This window comes from Panthera pardus, unplaced genomic scaffold, assembly GCF_024362965.1.
Source record: "Panthera pardus isolate Hobbes unplaced genomic scaffold, ASM2436296v1 HiC_scaffold_20, whole genome shotgun sequence".
NCBI lineage: Eukaryota > Metazoa > Chordata > Mammalia > Carnivora > Felidae > Panthera > Panthera pardus.
In genome coordinates this window covers 7024256-7037331 of record NW_026526766.1, presented here as the reverse complement: position 1 = coordinate 7037331, position 13076 = coordinate 7024256, and the positions used below count along the sequence as shown (strand labels likewise).

Genomic DNA, 13076 nt, shown 5'->3' with positions numbered 1-13076 from the left:
GCAGATAGGTAAACAGCAGCGAGGCAGCATGGGGGGGAATCATTAGAGACGGAAGTTCAAGGTGACACATTGTCCAAGCAGAGGTGAGGAACCGCTGAGGAACATCGGGGAGTCCCAGTGACTTAGACTGAGCCTTCTGAGTGCAAGGTTCCTCAAACTGGAAGTTCCAGGCTTGGGGCAAGTCTAGAAAATCCAGGCTGGCTGGCTGCCTTCCTTCTGCCAGAGGTCCTTCTCTTTCTCTACTCTCCAGTTGCTCATGACTAAAACCAGCAGTGGGGAAGACGGTTGGATTTCATTTACTCATGGGGAGCAGGCTTTCTGAGATTGTGTAATGAGCCGAGAAGGTGTTTACAGGAGTTGTAAAACTGGTTATGATAGAGAGGTAGTGCCCAGCCATCTAGTGTTAAACCTGAGGAAAAGGTGTGTCCCCCAACCAAAGGATCCCAGGGCCTCTCCACACCATACGAGTCCGGGTGAGAGAACTTACGATTCCTTCAGAGACTTGGAGGCCAAGTATCTGCACAGGTACCGAAGAGGGGAGAGAATAGAGTGTAATCACAAGGTGGATGAAGGTCTTCCATAGACATGGCATAAAACCAGCCAAGAGGTGACACCATCCATGAGATTATCAGATATGGTAGAAAATGGGAGATTTTAGGACCCATAAGTCATGTCATGGATGTCTGTCTCAGAAATACCCCGAGCTTACAACTGACATATCTTTGAGGGAGAGAGAGTCTGCTTGTTCCCAGATTGAAAGGTTCACCCACAACTGGCCTCTCAGCCAATCATGCTCACTATAGAGACTACATTCCTGGTGGGCTGGTCCTACAATGACCTCATCCTCATTTGAACCCAAGGGGCTCTTTGGACTCCTGGGACCCCAAAACCTTGGAGAAGTCCAGAGGCATAGGAACCAGGCACCCCACTTCACATGGGTGCATTACCATAGCCATTGTCAAAGGAAGACAATCCTACAGGTCACGAGTTCCTAAAGATGCCATATTTATGATGCCCATCTGGGTTGGATGGCCCTGGACAATGTGGCAGAATTTGTATCCACATTCCTGTGGCCCAGTTGTCACTCCCAGCCAGTCGCGTCCCCTCTGCTATTTTCTCCTGCGTTTTGTAAGTAGGTTTGCTGGGTAAAGAGTACAAAATGCAATGGCCTCCTGGGCACGTGCAGTGGACGTCAGTTATGCATCCCTGGTTCTGCTCAAGGCAGCAGGTTTGATCAGGTAGCTGTGGAGGGTCAGGCTCGGTGCTGGGGCAGTGGGAGCACAGAAGTGAGCCTGCAGTGGTTATGCGTCAAGAGCTTCAGATGAGGGGATGGGCCGAGACTGAGGTCTGTTAGAGGGGATACTGGATGCAGAGGTAGCTCAGCGGGGCCAAAGAATAGACTCATTCCTCCTGGGGAGACAGCCCAGCAAAGGCTTTCTGGAGGAGTTAACATTTTAACTAGGTTTTGAGGGGTGAATAGGAGTTCACTAGGCAAAGATAGTAACAAAAGTTTTTTCTTAGAGGGGAATCTCTGCAAAAAAGGGCACAAAAAATGGGGCACCTGGGTGGCTCATGGTCATGAGATTGAGATAGGGAGAGAGAGTCCCAAGCAGGCTTGAACTCATGAACCACGAGATCATAACCTTGAACTGAAACCAAGAGTTGGATGCTTAACCAACTGAGCCACCCAGACACCCCTCAGAAGTATTCAACTGAATAGAACTTAATCGGGGGACACTTAGTTGAGTAGGGTAAGACACCCAGGGCTAATTCCTGTGGAAAGCTCTTTGCTCCTCTAAGCCTGAACAGGCAAGAGGAGGGGACAGTATAACCACAGCCCAGTGAGGGTTGGGGCTGTGGCAGAGGGGCCACACGACAGGACCCATGTGGCCGCAGGAACTCAGCCACTGCTAGAGCCATGGCAAGGTAGGCAGTAAATAACTCTGACCTCCCTCTCTCTCTGAGATCGACAGCTAGTGCCTCTCCTTGGCTAAACTCAGCCAAAACCAGAGGACAAGGAACCCTGAGTATGCATTTGGTAGAGATCAGCCTCCTGGGATGAGAAGCAGAGCAAGGAAGCACAGAAGTTAAGTCTGAGAGGCAAGCAGAGAATAACCAGCACAGAGCCATATGGCATTGAGCGCTAAAAGGTTTTCTTCGGCCACACTTATCTTAAAAAAAAAGAAAAGATACCAGGTCTGTGAATGAGGGCCGAGAAGTAAGTTTGTTACTATACAGCTGCGTTACCATTCTCCTCCCTTGCCCTGCCCCACAGGCCCATCCTCTTGGCCTCCATGTCCAGAGAGCCTTACCCCACATCAACCAGCCTTTTTTTTTGCATGCAGATGGGCAGCTGTGGTTGACGGTGGAGACACCCAGAATACCAGTGACACCTTCTCCCCCACCTGTAATTTAGGACTCCTCTAACTGGAAGTGACAGAAAATCCAGGTCAAACATGCTTAAGCCAGGAGGGTGGGGAGGGAGTGGAGGGGAGGGTGAAGCATAGAATTTATGGCTCAGATAATTTAAGAGCTCAGAAATAGTAATTGGCTTCAGGTACAGCTGGATACAGGGGTTCAAAAGTACCATCCTGGCCTGTTCTGTCTTCACACACAGTTTCTGCACACCTGTATTCTCACCCTCCCGCAAGGCTCCCGTTGGTGCAAGATAGTTGTGAGCACAGCTAAGGGTTTCTATTTCCCTCTTCTCTGCCCAGGAGAAGAGAGAAAGTTTCTGATCCTGTAGTTGAAACAAGACTCCCTTGCCCAGACCTGAGCCTCAGGCAGCCCTAATTGGGTCACATACCCATTCCTCAATCAGTCTTGGGATGAAGGGGATGTGATTGGTTGGCGGGGGGCATGGTCACTCCTTATCCCGCGCCGTTTCACCCACTCTGAACTGGTTACAGGTTCAGCTGCACCTAAGACAGACTGAGAGACACAAGGTGTGCCGTCAACGGCAGGGACAATGGATGTCAGGTGGCAGTTACCAGAAATGCCCTGCCTTTTATCTTTTGTGTTCCTAAGCTATTTCCTGAGGGAAGTTAGTACATAATCATAGGTCAAGTTTTATTGAATTCATAGTGCTACAGACACGTTTGAAGTTGTTTAGATACTCACCATACACCTTGAAATTGATGAATTTGGGACAGAAACCACTTTATTTTTTTGATGTTATTTAATTTTTAATTTTTCTTTGGTGTTTATTTTTGAGATAGAATGTGAGCAGGGGAGGGGCAGAGAGAGAGGGAGACACAGAATCTGAAGCAGGCTCCAGGCTCTGAGCTGTCAGCACAGAGCTTGACGCGGGGCTCGAACTCACAAACTGTGAGATCATGACCTGAGCTAAAGTCAGACGCTTAACCGACTGAGCCACCCGGGTGACCCTCTTATTTGTTTTTTGAGAGAGACAGAAAGGGCGAGCAGGGGAGGTTTTACAGAGGGAGAGACAGAATCCCAAGCTGTCTTCAGGCTCTACGCTGTCACCACAGAGCCTGATGTGGGGTTCAAACTCACGAACCATCATGAGATCATGACCTGAGTTGAAGTTGGATACGTAACTGAGTGAGCCACCCAGGCACCCCCAGAAACCCCTTTAAAATCTGAGAGAGGGGGAAAAAAATTAAGCAAGGATGACAGTTGAATTTTTGTTTTAAACTCTTAAATATTCTATTTTATAAAAGCTTACAGTTAATATCATATTTAATGGTAAAAGTCTGAATACTTACCCCCTAAAATCAGGAATAAGGCAAGGATGTTCACTCTTACAGCTCATATTCAGTAACTCACTGGGTGCAGAACCAGTGCTATTTCTTGCAGAAATAGGGCAAGAAAAAGCAATAAAAGGCACAGATTGAAAAGAAAGAAAGAAAACTGCCCCTGTTCACAGGTGACATGATTTTCTGCATAGGAAGTCCTAGGGAATCTATAAAATAACTCCTAAAACTAATAAATGATTTAGCACATTTGCAGAATACAGAGTTAATGCACAAAAATAATTTTTTTATTAAGAAAATTTTTTTAATGTTTATTTACTTTTGAGAGAGAGAGAGAGAGTGCAAGTAGGGAAGAGGCAGAGAGAGAGAAGGAGACAGAAGATCCAAAGCGGGCTCTGTGCTGAGAGCAGAGAGCCTGACACGGTGCTCGAACTCATGAACTGGGAGATCAGGACCTGAGCCAACGTCGGACGCTTCACCGACTGAAGCACCCAGGCACCCCAAAAATCATCTGTTTGATACACTAACAATGTAAAGTTGGAAATAGAAATTATTAAAATATTATTTATAATAGCTCCAAAAATAAAAGATTAAGTATATATTTGACAAAGTATATGTGGAATCTGTAGGCTGAAAATTATAAAACACTAATGAAGAAATTAAAGACCTAAGTAAGTGCAGAGACACACCTGTTAGTGGAGTAGAAGATTCACCACAATAATGATTGAACTCCCCCCACAGTAATGTGATTTATAGATTTAATGCAATTCTGATCAAAATCCCAGTAGTGGTTTTTTTTGTTGTTTTTTTTTTTGTTTTGTTTTGTTTTGTTTTGTTTTTTGCTACATCAAACAAGAGGATTCTAAACTTTATGTGAAAAAGCAAAGTAGCAGGGCACCTGGGTGGCTCAGTCGGTTAAGCGTCCGACTTTGGCTCAGGTCATGATCTCACAGTCTGTGGGTTCGAGCCCCACATCGGGCTCTGTGCTGACGGCTCAGAGCCTGGAGCCTGCTTCCGATTCTGTGTCTCCCTCTCTCTCTGACCCTCCCCCCATTCATGCTCTGTCTCTCTCTCTCTCAAAAATAAATAAACGTTAAAAAAATTAAAAAAAGCAAAGTAGCTAGAACTACTAAAAACAGTTTTGGAAGTTTTGTTTGTTTGTTTTGTTTTGTTTTGTTTTGTTTTTTTTGAGAGAGAGAGAGAGAAAGTACAAGTAGGGGACAGGGGCAGAGGGAGAGGAAAAGACTCTTAAGCAGGCTCCATGCCGAGTGTGGAGCCCGACATGAGGCTCGATCCCAGTACCCTGGGATTATGACCTGAGCCCAAATCAAGAGTTGGATGTTCAACTGACCGAGCCACCCAGGTGCCCCAGAACAATTTTGAAAATAAGAAGGAAGTTTAAAGAATTACACTTTACTATTCTAAGACAGTGATCAAGACACTGTAGTATTGGTGAAGGGAGAGACGCATAGATCAACGAAACAGAATAGAGATCCTGTAAATAGACCCATGCAAAAATGCCTGATTAGTTTTTGAAACAAGTGCAAAAGCTATTCCAAGAAGAAATGATAGTCTTGTAAGCAGACGGTACTAGAACGACTGGACACCTTTCTGGCAAAAAAAAAAAAAAAAAAAAGAACCTCCATATAAATGGCACATTTTATGCAAACATTGACTCAGAGTGGATCACAGATCTAAAAGAAAAGGGTAGGGGTGCCTGGGTGGCTTAGTCGGTTGAGCGTCCGACTTTGGCTCGGGTCATCTCACGGTTCGTGGGTTTGAGCCCCACCTTGGGCTCTGTGCTGACAGCTCGGAGCCTGGAACCTGCTTCTGATTCTGTGTGTCTGTCTCTCTGCCCCTCCCCCACTAGCACTGTGTGTGTGTGTCTCTCTCAAAAATAAACAAACATTAAAAAGAAAAGGGTAAAATATAAAACTTTTAAGGAAAAAAAACAGAAAAATCTTCATGACCTAGAGTTAGATAAGAGTCCTCAGATATCCAGAGCACAAGTCATAAGAAAAAAAAGTGGTAAGTTGGACTTTATAAAAATAAAAACTTGTTTTATGAAAGATATTAAGAGAATGGACACATATGAAATCTTCAACTTATACATCTTAAATATGTGCAGTTTTTAATTTCAGTTATACTTCTACAAAGCTGGAAAATAAAAGGTAACAATCAACAGACTAGGAGGAAATAATAGATCTGAACTTGTATCCAGAACATATAAAGAATTTTCAGGGGCACCTGAGTGGCTCAGTCGGTTCAACATCTGACTCTTGATTTTGGCTCAGGTCATGATCTCACAGTTTGTGGGATCGAGCCCTATATCGGACTCTGCACTGACAGTGCGGAGCCTGCTTGGGATTCTCTCTCTCCCTCTCTCTATGCCCCTCCCCTGCTTTTATGTCCTCTCTGTCTCTCAAAATAAATAAACTTTAAAAAGAGAGTTTTCAAAATTCAAAATTATAAGAAAACAGCCCAGCTTTAGAAATGGGCAAAAGATTTGAATGGACACTTCACCAGAGAGGATACACCAATGGCAAACACACAAAAAGATGTTCAGTGTTATTAGCCATTAGGGAAATGCAAATTAACTCCGTGTGAGATGGCACTCCATACATACTAAATAGCTAAAATAAAAACACAATAGCAAGTGAGGAGGAGAACGTGGAGTCACTGGTACTCTTACACATTGCTGCTGGGAATGTGAAATGATACAGCCTCTCAAAAAGACAATTTGGCAGTCTCTTATATAGAGTTCTACATACTCTTACCATATGACCCAGCAGTCCCACTTCTGGGTATATGCCTAGAAGAAAAACTTGTATTCACACAAAAAGTAGTACACACAATGTTTACAGCAACTCTAATCATAATCACTCAAAACAGGAGACAACTTAGATATCCTTCGATGAGTGAATGGATACATACACTACAGTACTTTCATAAGATGTGATCTATTTGGCAAGAAAAAGGAACATACTATTGACATGGACGAAACTTAGATGAATCTCAACGGTATTATGCTCTGTGAAGGAAGCCAGTGTCAGAAGGCTGCATAAAGTATATTCTATTCACATGGCATTCTCGCAACAAAACCATAGTGATGTTGAACAGATAAGTGCTTGCCAGACATTAGGATGTGTGCGTGTGTGTGTGTGTCTGTCTATAAAGCTATATAGTATGAGGGAATTCTGTGGGGTGATGGAGCTATTCTATAATCACATCCTAATTTTGGTGGTGGTGGTGGTGGTAAGAATTGTAGTACATGTTAAAAGTCATAAGACTATATGCTAAAAAAAATGATAAACACTGACATACACAAGCCTCAGGGGTCAGGTTGGTGCACACAGGTGCATCGTTTGCAAGAGGAGGTCTATGTTTAATGCTGAGGAATTTCTGCTTTCTGGTATGCCATTCCTGTGAAGAGCAAAGCCTCCTGGGGCCTGATGCTGCCCTCATTCCCACCAAGGATGCTAATCTATTGGTTCTGATCACTGTGGGGTGTGGACAGAAAGGGAACTTCTCAGCTCTGTATCTGCCAGGCAAGCCAGGACCTGCTGCTTATCTGGCCCCGGGGGCATACATGTCACAGGGATGGTGGAGGAGGTTAGGCTTTGCAAACACCCTTGAGCTGTGTTTTGAAAAATGGCAATGTTTGCTAAAATGGCAAATGGGTAAGGAGGGAAAGCAGACGTGGCAGAGACCACGGCACGGGACGGAACTGAAACACGGCTGGGCTGGGGCTGGACCACGGAGCTTGGGAGCCACTCGTGGTGCGAAAGCATTGAAAAGGCTTTACCCAGGAGAGTGACCCGGCCAGATTTGCTTCTTGCAAAGACCACTCTGGCTTTGGTTCTGAGCATGAATTGGAGGAGAGAAGACGGGAGGCAGGAAGGTGTCAGGAAGCTGAGGAATTAGTCTTGGTGAGAACTGAGGCGGTCCTGAACCAAGGCGGGGTCAGTGAGGTTGGGAGGGAGGGAGAAGGATCAGAGAGCAGTTTAGCCAGTAGAATCAGAACCTGGAGGCTCCTGGGTGCTCTGGACCCATAATGGGACACCAGGTCATCTAGAGTGTCCCCCAAGTAGGCCACTTTGGACCCACACTGCTTCAGGATCTCACATGTGTCACTTGTCCTGTGGGGTCTCAGGCACGGTATCTTACTTCCTGTGCCTCAGTTTTTCACCTGAAAATGTACCGCATGGAGTTGTAAAGATCCATCAGAGAGAGTTAAACTGAGACCAGCCTTCTGTAAATGTTTGCAGTGACAACACAATTTAGGGAGGTAAGGAAGGAATTCTTCCAGGCACCTATGTCTATGTAACTAATCACTCCCAAACTTAGTAGCTTAAAAAACAATCATATTACCGTCTCTTGTGGTTGAGAGTCAGCGAGGCTCAGCAAAGCAATTTTCTCTTGGGGTTTCTCTTTGTGACAGCAGAGAGATGGTGGCTGGAGCTAGAGTCAAGTGAGGGTCCATCACTTGTCTGCTGCCTGGGGCTCTTCTGGTGTCTCTCCTCTCCTCCTCTCCTCCTCTCTCTCCTCAACCCAAGCTCCGAAATGAACCACCTTACCGTCTTGCGAGACCTTCCCCCCCCTCCCCCAGCCACCCAAACCATGCATGTGGGATTCTCACTCTTGTCCTGCCTTTGCTGTCTCCCCCTTCTTGATGGAGCTCCTTTTCCAGCCTCCAGCCCAGGAAGAGCCTGCTGACTGCCTTATCTCCCTGCTCTAATCTGTCCTGCACACCTCAGGTTTATCTCCAGCCTGGGCCGCCTGGGCCGCCTGGGCCTGCCTGTGCTTTGTGGCTGCTCATTATCTCTCCTAATAGCTAATCGTAGTATCTTACTTTATAGGTTAACAGTGGTTCATCCCATATAATCCTGGCAATGAGCTTGTTGATAAGGAAGAGACTTAAGGGTCAGAGAAGTATGCTCTCCTCCCCGGCATTCTGGGCATTTCATGATATTCGATTTTAGTTTCCGTAGTTCTCTACACCACCCCACTGTGGACTGAATGCACTCTTCAGGAAGCACTGTGGGGTCAGACAGACCTGGGTCTCCAGGCTGGCCATGTGACCTTGAGCAAGTTTCCTGACCTTTCTTGTATTACTTTATCTGTAAATTATCTGTGTCTTTATCTGTAAATTAAAGGCTTGTTAGGGGGGCCAGGGTGGCTCAGTCAGTTGAGTGGCTGACTTCGGTTCAGGTCATGATCCCGCGGTTCATGGGTTCAAGCCCCACATCGGGCTCTGTACTGACAGCTCAGAGCCTGGAGCCTCCTTCAAATTCTGTGTCTCCCTCTTCTCTGCTCATCCCCTACTCTCACTCTGTCTCTCAAAAATAAACATTAAAAAAATTGTTTTTACTAAAAAAATAAAAAATTTTAAAAAAGTTGTTAGATTTGAAGATTACAGAAAATAATGGACTATAAAAGTGCTTAGGAAAGACTATACTTTCAGGGGTCATTTTTATAGTTTGTTAAAAGTGCTTAGGACAGAGGCATTTGAATGTTCCTTCCCCCTTTTCCTTGGTTTTGGGGTGTTTCCCCCACTCTCCTTCGTCCCCAGAAGCAATCCCTGCCTGTTGAATTGTATTCTCACATCAAAGGCTCATCTGAACTTCAGCCTTTCTTAATCCCGGCTAATGGTTATCTCAGGGCGGCCTTGAATTCTTACAACTTTGGGGCAGCTCTCCTGCAGGCCAGCAAGGTCTCTTGTCTGTGATCTCTGTGCCCGCCCCCTCCTGCTTACCCGAATGTGTGGTCTCAGGGGCAGGAGTGCCACCTTCTCACTAGCTTCACCCCGCCTCACTGCCCCTGGTGCTGCACAAAGATGACACTCACAGAACACATGTAGGACTCAGGGCCACCAGACGCTTCTCGAGGTCATGGTGATGGTGATCGTTTCCCAGTCGTGCGGTATTTGCTGTCCTCTGAGCAAGGTGGCTCTCCCTTGTCTGATTTGTCGTGTTCCTATACCATCTTCAGTGGGAAAACAGGAATGAGAGACAGCTGGGGGGGGGGGGGGGGTGGTTAGTGCCTGGGTGGCCCGGTCAGTTAAGCGTTGGACTCTTGATTGCAGCTCAGGGCATGATCTCAACGGTTTGTGAGATCGAGCCCTGCACGGGCAGAGCCTGCTTTGGGATTCTCTCTTTTCCTCTCTTTCTACCCCTACACCCCTCACTCTTTCTTCCCCTCCCCTGCTTGCACTCACATGCTCATGCTCTCTAAATAAATTAATTAATTAATTAATTTTTTAAAGAGGAAATTGGCTTGTATTTGATGTGACCTCACGGAGTTTAACAATTGTTTTTAAGCATATTTATTTGTTTATTTTGAGAGAGAGAGAGAGAGAGAGGATCCTAAGCAGGCTCCACCCCCAGCGCAGACCCCAACCCAGGGCTTCATCTCACGTCCCTGGGATTGGGACTTGAGTCGGACGCTCAACCTACTGAACCATCCAGGTGCCCCTAAGCTTCACATTTAAAAATTGAGTGGTTTCACACCAAGACTCAGATTCTTAGTTTCTCTTCCAAAAACTGAGGAGACGAGGCCACCAAAGACCCTCATTTCCACATGCCAGCGCTGGGCTAGAGCGGTCGGGCCCCCACAGACCCTGAGTCACGCCTAGGTCACTGCTGTTCTGACCCCCTAACCTTGGATGTTTGCGATCTTGGATGTAAACTGAAAAATCATTAAAATGTATTTAAACTCTACACTTAACAACGGATCAGTTCCTCATTTTGATTTTAGGGCAGGTGACTAAGAATCTACAGTGACGGAGGTCCCAAGCCCTGTGCCACCGCCGACCATTTGTCACTGCCGTGGCTGTGGTTTCTTCGACATCGAGGAGCCATCAGTCCCATTCTGTCCATCGGGGAAGAGGGACAAATGTCAGGTCACTGCTTCCACAGTCACCTTTCAACAGTAGTCCCTCCCCTCCCCAAGGAGAAAGGTAGAAGTGACTGGGAAGGCCCACCCTCCCTGAAGGGAGAAGGAAGAAGAGGAAAGGCAGGGGCGGGGGGGGAGAGGGGTGCTGGGTGGCTCATTTGGTTGTGTGACCCACTCTTGGTTTCGGTTTAGGTCATGATCTCAAAACTTGTGAGTTGGAGCCCCACGTCAGGCTCTGCATTGGTAGCTCGGGGCCTGCTTGGGATTCTCTGTCTCTCTGTCCCTCCCCTACTCAAGCTCTCTCTTTGTCTCCCTCTCTTTTTCTCTCAAAAATAAACATTAAAAAAAAAAGAGGAAGACAATCTTGTTCACTTTATAGTTCGTCACATTTAACGCCTCCCCCCCCCCCCCCCCCACCGAGACTCAGGTCAGGTATCCTTCCTTCTTGACTGATGACAACACTAAGACACCAAGAGGCTACTGTTTGCACTCTGTCCCAGAGCAAGGACTTAAGTAGTGAGCAGAGTTTGGGTCACTTGTATCTAACTTATGTCACGTTCCCCCTATTCTGTCTGCCCCTTCCTACCATATTTCTGAGACTGGTGTCGGTGGGTATTTACTGGTTTGAAGACAATTAAAAGCTAAACTTAAAATAAAACGTGAGTTTCTGCCAGCTCTAAAGAGAAGTTTCTGTTCAGCCCTGCCCTGGGATTGGGTCCTCCAGGCCTCAGAATTTTCCACTGAAATATCTCTAATTGGATAGTCTTCAAGGAAATAGGACCAAGTGAGAATACGATAAATACACTGCAAAATAAAAACTTCTTCCTCGAAGTTTTTAGGTGAAGCAACCAAAAAGCAAAGTCATGGCAGCTACGTGTGTGGTAGAAATGGAAAGAGATTCCAGATTCCTGAGTCTTCTTTCCCTTATGCTCTTTGCGTTTGGTTTTTACTTGCACCAGAGTAGAAGTTAATTTGGAAAGCTGTGTTCTGTCTACTTTTGCTGCTGTTTTAACCTGTTGCTCACTTCCTGAGCCTTCCAGCCGAGGGCCAGGCTAAATCCTCTGCATTCCTTATCCCACTTAACCCTCACCTGCAGTCTTGGGAAATCTTACTGCCAATCCCTCTCTGGCTGATAAGAATACTGTATCTTAACAGGTTTAAGTAGCTTACGCAGGTCACACAGCTGGTAACTCTCAGAGCAGAGTCAGCTCCAGATCTGGGTGACATATTCACATGTCCTTTTTATTTTTAATTTTTTTTAATGTTTATTTATTTTTGAGAGAGAGAGAAACAGAACATGAGCAGGGGAGGGGCAGAGAGAGGGAGACAGAGAATCCGAAGCAGGCTCCAGGCCCCGAGCTGTCGGCACAGAGCCCGACGCGGGGCTCAAACCCACAAGCAGTGAGATCATGACCTGAGCCGAAGTCAGACGCTTAGCTCATTTTTTTTTTTTAAGTTTGTTTATTTATTTTGAGAGTGCGTGTGAGTGAGCAGGGAGGGGCAGGCAGAGAAGAGAGAGAATCCCAAGCAGGTTCAGCACTGTCAGTACAGAGCCCAACGTGGAACTTGCAGTCAAGAACTGTGAGATCACGACCTGAGCCAAAACCGACAGTTGGATACTTACCCAACTGACCCACCCAGGTGCCCCAACATACTCACATATCTGAAATGACCTGTGTCTTCACCTAGACTCTAAACTGCATGAGGACCAGGACCATGATTGTATCGTCCAAAGAACTTAGGGAAGTATTTGGATGCAGCTGGTTGTGAGTCATTAATTAATGACCGCTGATTTTTTTCTTGGCCATTAGTTTGATTTTTCCTTTCCTGCAGGGATTTTCGGGTCACGCTGTTCTCAGAATGATCCCGGTTTTCTGTTGATTGTTTTGATTGATTTTTCTACCCTGTAATTGAAAATTAAGCTCCTATACATCTCCTTCGTGGGCTATGATCTGCAGTCTGTAATCACAACTTTTCTTTAAATTGATCATCTTCTTTTGAGCTGTTAATAAACATGTCTGGTTTCATTGGAGGTTTCAAATAGTTATTTCCAGATGGTGAGGCCTTCAGATCTTAGAAGCTCATGCATAGCCTACTAAGTGGAGGTTTGAACAAAATACCACATTTTTGGCAATCTTTGTGCTATTAGTATGATGATTAAAAGAAAAAAACAAGTTTCCCTATATTTTTGTCTCTCTTCCACCCCATGAAAAAGCCACCAAATTGTCAGCCAATCAAAATGGAAATGAATCACAGTTAATATTATTATCTGCCTTTCTCTTTTTCTGTTTCTTTTTAAAATCAATTTAGCTTTTGAATGTGTATGTGGGGGTTTTTTTAGTGTTTATTTTTGAGAGAAAGAGAGAGAGTAGGGGAGGGGCAGAGAGTGAGGGAGACACAGAATCTGAAACAGGCTCCAGGTTCTGAGCTGTAAGCACAGAGCCTGACACGGGGCTCAAATCCATG

At 45.7% G+C, this 13076-nt stretch overlaps 1 protein-coding gene and 1 non-coding gene across 2 annotated transcripts in view; both read left to right on the top strand.

Annotated features, from left to right (window-relative positions):
• SLC1A1 (solute carrier family 1 member 1) overlaps positions 1-13076 on the top strand; it is an 82210-nt gene that overhangs the window by 15307 nt on the left and 53827 nt on the right. The window lies entirely within an intron of this gene.
• Positions 5432-5513, top strand: TRNAQ-UUG (transfer RNA glutamine (anticodon UUG)). Its single transcript has one exon. It is a non-coding gene; the product is annotated as a tRNA-Gln (tRNA).